The sequence below is a fragment of the Berghia stephanieae genome, unplaced genomic scaffold (assembly GCF_034508935.2).
Source record: "Berghia stephanieae isolate SIO BIC M18660-M18661 unplaced genomic scaffold, UCSD_Bste_1.3 scaffold89, whole genome shotgun sequence".
Classification (NCBI taxonomy): Eukaryota; Metazoa; Mollusca; class Gastropoda; order Nudibranchia; family Aeolidiidae; genus Berghia; species Berghia stephanieae.
In genome coordinates, this window is record NW_027629532.1 from 30,366 (window position 1) to 37,528 (window position 7,163).

Sequence of the window (7,163 nt, forward strand, 5' to 3'; positions counted from 1 at the left end):
TAGACTCGGGCTCGATCGAGTTGGGCCCCACGGCGCCGGCCAACCCTGCCGGGTTCCAAATCACGGTTTGGAGCTTTATTCATAACGATTTTATCGCTCGTCGTATTCGATGGGCTTTACAGCCACGGGCGTCCCTGGGGTAGAAGCAATCACTCTCGCTCGGCCACGAGTTAGACTCTAGCGCCGAGGACGCTCCCAGCGGTAAAGCCCTCGGGGCCGAGGAGGAAAAAAACTTTGTGATCGAGCGCATACTTTCCTCTTCGGAGCGTAATTTGAATGCAAATAACACCACCACCTTTGATCGCCACCCTGGGACCTCCCCATTGCGTCCCCGGTTTTGGGACTTCGGTCTGGCCCTTCCCGTTAGGGCCTTATACTCGCCTCGAAGACGTTTACGCGGCGTTTAACGCGTTCCCGCTACTTCAGCTAGCTAGTAGATGGCGATGGGAAATATCGGTGCTGCTTCAGGAGACGTCGGGCTAGGGTTTTGCCATACGTGTCATGGGGTTCGAATCTGAATTCTGCACCAAAAAAAATTTTTTTTTTTAGTAGTTCCGCAATCGAGGAAAGGGACTACACTTACCAGGGCGTTTGGGACGTAATAGTAGGAAGGCGGTATTCGTCTGTCGATGAGAAAATTGAAATTTAAGCTTAAGGTCGAAGTCCGAAAGAGCGCGCAGGTGGTCCTCCTATGGTACACCCCACTGGTACACAAGCGCCTGCGACGCCAGCGGTAAGGTCGGAAGATTCTCGGAGGCCCCCCCCCCCCCCCCCCCCCCCCCCCCCCTGGAATACCAGGCATAGCTCCTCGGATAGTGAGACTTAGAGTCGTACGTACGGCGACGAGCTGTTGGTCCGGTCGCGTCGGAATCAGCAGTAGATCCAGCAGCGCAGAAGCCGAACGGCGTGAACGTATTGTTACGGTTGTAAGTACGATGAAGTCGCGTACTACCGCGGGAGGGGTGGAATCCGACGATCGCGGTGGGACGAACAAGAGCGAAGGCACCGGCCAAGAGCGCCTTCGTTGATCATGAACGAAAGTCGGAGGAACGAACGCGATCAGGTACCGCGGTAGTTCCGACAGTAAACCATGCCGACCGGTTACGCGGGGACGTCCCCTGTGGGGAAGCCTCGCGAGGCCCCGGAGAAATCAGAGTGCCTGGGCTCCGGGGGGAGTACGGTCGCAAGGCTGAAACTTAAAGGAATTGACGGAAGGGCACCACCAGGAGTGGAGCCTGCGGCTCAATTTGACTCAACACGGGGAAGCTTACCAGGTCCGGACACCGCGTGGATTGACAGACTGAGGCTCTTTCATGATTCGGTGGGTGGTGGTGCATGGCCGTTGCTAGCCCGTGGAGCGATCCGTCTGGTTCATTCCGATAACGGGCGAGACTCTGCCCTGGCGGATAACAAACGGCGGTCAAGAGGGGTCCGTCTCACGGGTTGGGTCGGCGTTCGGCTCTCGGGTCGGGCGTCGGTCTTCCCACTCAGGGAGAGGCGGTGCCCCGGACCGCCGTCGCGCAGGCCGCGTCCTGCAGGGATTGACCTCGAGCAGTGCGTACGAGATGGAGCCATAACAGGTCTGTGATGCCCTTAGACGTCCTGGGCTGCACGTGTGCTACAGTGGTGGCGCCAGCCGGCGCGGTGTAGACCGTGAGCGTAGGAGTCTTCATGTCCGGGGTCGGTCTTCCTGCGAGTTGGGCCGTGAACTCGGAATGCCACGTAGTCACGGGTCAGCATCCCGTGCCGACTACGTCCCTGCCCTTTGTACACACCGCCCGTCGCTACCTTCGGTGGACGGCGCAGCCAGGGCCCCGGAGTGGCCGGCGAGACGGAGCTTCGGCTCCTGAAATCGCAGTCGTCGCGATGTCGCCCGAACTGCGCTGCCCCGAGAGGGTAAAAGTCGTAACAAGGTTACCGTAGGTGAACCTTCGGTAGGATCACGTCCGATTTCGTTTTGCCCCCAGCCCGCCCGCCCGACGGGTGAAGGGTTAAAACACTGTCCGGTGAGGCCGGGCTGCTCCCTGGCCGGGGAGCGGTCCAGGCTGATAAACGGGGCGGCGGCGTTGCGCCGCGAGTAACCGCGCGCGCAACGCTTGCCCCCCCCCACCCTTTGTCGTCGTTTGGCCCTTAAGCGAGAGAAAATAAATACAACCTTTGGCGGTGGATCACTCGGCTCGCGCGTCGATGAAGAGTGCGGCCAGCCGTATTGAGTCGTGTGAACTGCAGCTGCCTCATTGAACATCGACGTCTTGAACGCAAATTGCGGCCGTGGGCGTAAGTCACCGGCCACGTCCGTATGAGGGTCGGCCCTACGACGTCGCCGCAACCGGTCTTCTCGGGGGGGACTGAGCGGCGCGACGTGCCGTACCGGTCGGGTCTCGGCCCGACTGGCGGCCGTAGATCGAGGGCTCCCGTCTGACCACGGGAGACGTCGTCCCCACCCGGCCTCTGGGTATGGGCGGGGGACGACGAATAAGACGCGCACCGAAGACGGGGAAGCACGCACGCGATCGGCTGCTTCTTCCTCAATCCTCGGGCCTGCTCGATGTACACGCGAGCGAGGGCTTCGTGGGGGTATGCGGGGAAGTAAGTATAACGACGCGCGGCGAACCCGACGGATGGGGCGATCTGCCGACCTCATATCGGACGAGGGTACCCGCCGAACTAAAGCATTTCAGTAAGCGGAGGAAAAGAAACCAACGGGGACTCCCCAGTAACGGCGAGTGAAGCGGGAAGAGCCCAGCGCTGAAACCCCCTGGGCCCGTGCCCGCGGGGAGCTGTAGCGTTCGGGTCGGTGTCGAGCGGGATCGGGAGCGCCGCGCGAGTCTTCTCGAGCGTGGCTTGCCCAGAGCGGGTGCCAGGCCCTTGCCGGCGGCGCTCCCTTCCGCCGACCTCGACCCCGGAGTCGGGTTGCTTGGCAGTGCAGCCCGAAGCGGGTGGTAAACTCCACCTAAGGCTAAGTACCTGCGCGAGTCCGATAGCGAACAAGTACTGTGAGGGAAAGTTGAAAAGAACTCTGAAGAGAGGGTGCAAAGCGCGTGAAACCGCCAAGGGGTAAACTGGCTGAGCCGAGCGACGTGTCCCGCCGTGGCGGCTGGTCGCCCGTGCCCCCCGCGGAGGCGCCCCGGAGACGGGGACGCCTTCCGAGTTCGGGGGTCGGGCGCGTGCCCCACCACGGCGGGTCTCCGCTGCCACCGGCACCGGGCCGTCTCGTCCGCGCGCCCTACGCGGGTCGTCGGCCTGCGGATCGTGGGCGCGAGTTGGCACGAGAGCGGTCGTATTCGGGTGCCGTGGTCGACCGCGGACAAACGGCGGCGGTTCGCCCCGGGGGGTTTCGGCCTCCCGGGCGGGCGGCTCCGGTCCGTCGAAAGGTGCGCAGCGTTATTCCGGTACCTGCCCGACCCGTCTTGAAACACGGACCAAGGAGTCCGACGCCTGTGCGAGCCGCAGGGTTTCCACTAAACCCCACGGCGAAGTGAAAGCGAGAGGCCCTCGCGGGCCGAGGGCGGGATCTCTCGGGCGACTCACCGAGTCCCCGGAGCGCACCGCCGGCCCGGCGGTCGCCGCGTTGACGGCCCTGTCGGAGCATGAGTGCAGGCGTCGGGACCCGATAGATGGTGATCTACGCCTGAGCAGAGCGAAGCCGGGGGAAACTCTGGTGGAGGCTCGAAGCGACTCTGACGTGCAAATCGACCGCCCGACTTGGGCGTAGGGGCGAAAGACCAATCGAACCATCTAGTAGCTGGTTCCCTCCGAAGTTTCCCTCAGGATAGCCGGTGCCGACGGAACGATTTTCACTCGGTAAAGCGAATGGTTGGAGGCATCGGGGGCGAAACGCCCTCGTCCTACTCTCAAACTTTCAACGGGTGAGGCGCCAGACCCGCCTCGCACGGGGCCTGGCCTAGAATCACGGGTGCCGAGTGGGCCATTTTTGGTAAGCAGAACTGGCGCTGCGGGATGAACCGAACGCCCGGTTGTGGTGCCCAACGCAGGACGCTCACGGGAAAGCTAAAAGGTGTGGGTCGGTACTGACAGCAGGGCGGTGGCCACGGAAGTCGGAATCCGCCAAGGAGTGTGTAACAACTCACCTGCCGAACCGACCCGCCCTGAAAATGGATGGCGCTGAGCGTCGGACCACACCGGGCCGCCCCGCCAGCGGGAGGGGTGCGACTCCCCTCCCGGGCAGGCCGGGGCGAGTAGGAGGTGCGCCGCGGTGGCGTGAAAGTCCGGGAGCGATCCCGTTCGGAGCCGCCGCGGGTGAAGATCTTGGTGGTAGTAGCAAATATTGAACGGAGAGTACTTTTCAAGGCCGAAGTGGGGAATGGTTCCGCGGGAACAGTGCATGTACGTGGGTGAGTCGGTCCTAAGGGGCGGGTTAGCTCCCTTGCTGAAGCGGGTACGAAACACGCGCCGGGCGGGCGGCCGAACGGGCGCCGCGCCTGGCCTGTCAGTCACCCTGCGACCGCCGAAAGGGAATCCAGTTAAGGTTCGCTCGGAACCGGGCGGCGGAGAACGGCCCCCCTCGTCGCGACTACGTTCCGGCGTGGGGGGCGCCGCGGCGACGCCGACAGAACGGGGAACGCTGCCGTGGGCACCGGGGAGAGCCGTCGTCTCTTTTTAAGGTCTGGTTCGCCCTGGAATCGGGTCGACCGGAGAAAGGGCTGGCCAGGCCGAAAAGCGTCGCCGTAAGACATGGCTGCGTCCGGAGCGCTCACGGCGGTCCGTGAAAACCCCGTCGAGGGCACGTCAATCTCGCTGCCGGCCGTACTCATGTCCGCAGCAGGTCTCCTAGGTTAGCAGCCTCTGGTCCACGGAGTAATGTAGGTAAGGGAAGTCGGCAAAATGGATCCGTAACTTCGGGAGAAGGATTGGCTCTGAGGGCCGGGACGGTCGGGCTAGGGGAGGAAGCGGGCAGAACCGCACGCACCCTGAGGGGACACTCCGAGGGGGAGAGACGTGCGCGGAAACCGTGGGGGCCCGGGCCGAGCGGCCTCGCTCGGCTGACGCCCCTTCGCGGGGCGCGTTGGCTGCGCGGGGGACAACCGACGCGACCTCCGACTCACGCTGTCTCAGAACTGTCACGGACAGGGGGAATCCGACTGTCTAATTAAAACAGAGCGTCTCGACAGCCTGAAAAGGTGTTTACGGGACGTGATTTCTGCCCAGTGCTCAGAATGTCAAAGTGAAGAGATTCGCATAAGCGCGGGTAAACGGCGGGAGTAACTATGACTCTCTTAAGGTAGCCAAATGCCTCGTCGTCTAATTAGCGACGCGCACGAACGGATTAACGAGATTCCCACTGTCCCTATCTACGCCCCGGCGAAATCACAGCCAAGGGAACGGGCTTGGTGAAATCAGCGGGGAAAGAAGACCCTGTCGAGCTTGACTCTAGTCCGACTCTGTGGAGGAGCGTGGGGGGTGTAGCATAGGCGGTAGCGTCTTCGGGCGCGACAGTGAAATACCGCTACCCCGCGGGACCTCCACTTACCCGACGGAGTGGGGACTCGGCGCCTTCTTGCAGGTAGGAGGCGTACGAGGTTCAGACGTCAAGCCGCCGTCGCGTCGGGCTCGGGGAGTCCACCGACTCCCCCGACGCGGTCACGACGGCGACAGCGACCCTGCCGGGGACAGCCTCGGACGGGGAGTTTGACTGGGGCGGTACATCTTCTAAAGCGCAGCGAAGGTGTCCCAAGGCGGGCTCAGCGAGGACGGAAACCTCGCGTAGAGCAAAAGGGCAAATGCCTGCTCGACCAGGATTTTCAGTACGAATACTGGCCGTGAAAGCGTGGCCTATCGATCCTTTCGACGTTGGGAGTTTCAAGCGAGAGGTGTCAGAAAAGTTACCACAGGGATAACTGGCTTGTGGCGGCCAAGCGTTCATAGCGACGTCGCTGATTGATCCTTCGATGTCGGCTCTTCCTATCATTGCGAAGCAGAATTCGCCAAGTGTCGGATTGTTCACCCGCCAACAGGGAACGTGAGCTGGGTTTAGACCGTCGTGAGACAGGTTAGTTTTATCCTACTGATGAAGCGCCCTTGCCACGGTAATCTTGCTCAGTACGAGAGGAACGGTGAGTTCGGACCTCTGGTTCGCGCGTCCGGTCGTCAGGCCGATGGCGCCAGGCTACGTCCGTGGGAGTACGACTGAACGCCTCTAAGTCGGAACCCGCCCGGTGAGCAAGGGTGAGCTTAGCTAGGGCCCTGAGCGTGCAGGCAACATTAAGCCGGCAACCCTCGGGTTCGTCGGCTAGTGCCGTGACCGGCCCGCTCGTCACGCGCGCTAGATCTGTGGTGCGCGTGGCTGGGTCGGTATCATCCACGTCCGTTAGGGGCAAGAAATCGCGTGCGGACCACATGTATTCCGTCGGGGTGTTGTAAGCGTTAGAGCTGTCCTGGTACGGCGATCCGTTGAGACTAAGCCCCGGACGCTGAGATTTTCCCTCCAGCAGGGTTTGTCTCGGCCACCTTTCCACCGGCACGGCACGGCCCGGCCCGATCGGCCAGCCTTCGAGTCCTTGCTCTGCTCGGCTCGGCATGCTGGCGGTGCGGCGCGCGGCGGCGGCGGGTGCGAGAGTGTCATAACACGTATAAATACATTTACTTTACTTTACTTTACTTCTTCAAAGTTCTATCTCCTAGAACTTGGAGAATTTTTTTTTCTCTCCACCTGTCCAGAGGCACTAATCCGTCCAGAGGCACTAATCCGTCCAGAGGCACTAGTCCGTCCAGAGGCACTAATCCGTCCAGAGGCACTAATCCGTCCAGAGGCACTTTTAGTTTTCCTTCTTTGCTGTCTGCGAAGTAGAATTCGCCAACTGCATTTTTTTTTTTTTTTTTTTTTTCAATTTTGTTTTTTCCTTCCTGTCAGTCCCTTAGTAGGCTTCTGCGAAGCGGAATTCGCCAACTGCATTTTATTTAGTCCCTTAATAGACTTCTGAGAAGCGGGATTCGCCATTGTCCCTTAATAGGCTTCTGAGAAGCGGAATTCGCCAACTGCATTTTATTTAGTCCCTTAATAGGCTTCTGCGAAGCGGAATTCGCCAACTGCATTTTATTTTGTCCTTTACCAGGCTTCTGAGAAGCGGAATTCGCCAACTGCATTTTATTTTAGTCCCTTAATAGGCTTCTGCGAAGCGGGAATTCGCCAACTGCATTTTTTT

The 7,163-nt window shown here is 60.9% G+C and overlaps 2 non-coding genes and 1 pseudogene across 2 annotated transcripts; all 3 read left to right on the forward strand.

The window, feature by feature from the left end:
- The first annotated feature begins 1,169 nt into the window (after positions 1 to 1,169).
- Positions 1,170 to 1,938, forward strand: LOC144962341 (small subunit ribosomal RNA; annotated as a pseudogene).
- A 214-nt stretch (positions 1,939 to 2,152) lies between these two features.
- LOC144962339 (5.8S ribosomal RNA) lies at positions 2,153 to 2,309 on the forward strand. Its single transcript, XR_013643443.1, has one exon. It is a non-coding gene; the product is annotated as a 5.8S ribosomal RNA (ribosomal RNA).
- Positions 2,310 to 2,635: 326 nt separating this feature from the next.
- Positions 2,636 to 6,442, forward strand: LOC144962340 (large subunit ribosomal RNA). The gene has a single exon (XR_013643444.1). It is a non-coding gene; the product is annotated as a large subunit ribosomal RNA (ribosomal RNA).
- The last annotated feature ends 721 nt before the right edge of the window (positions 6,443 to 7,163 follow it).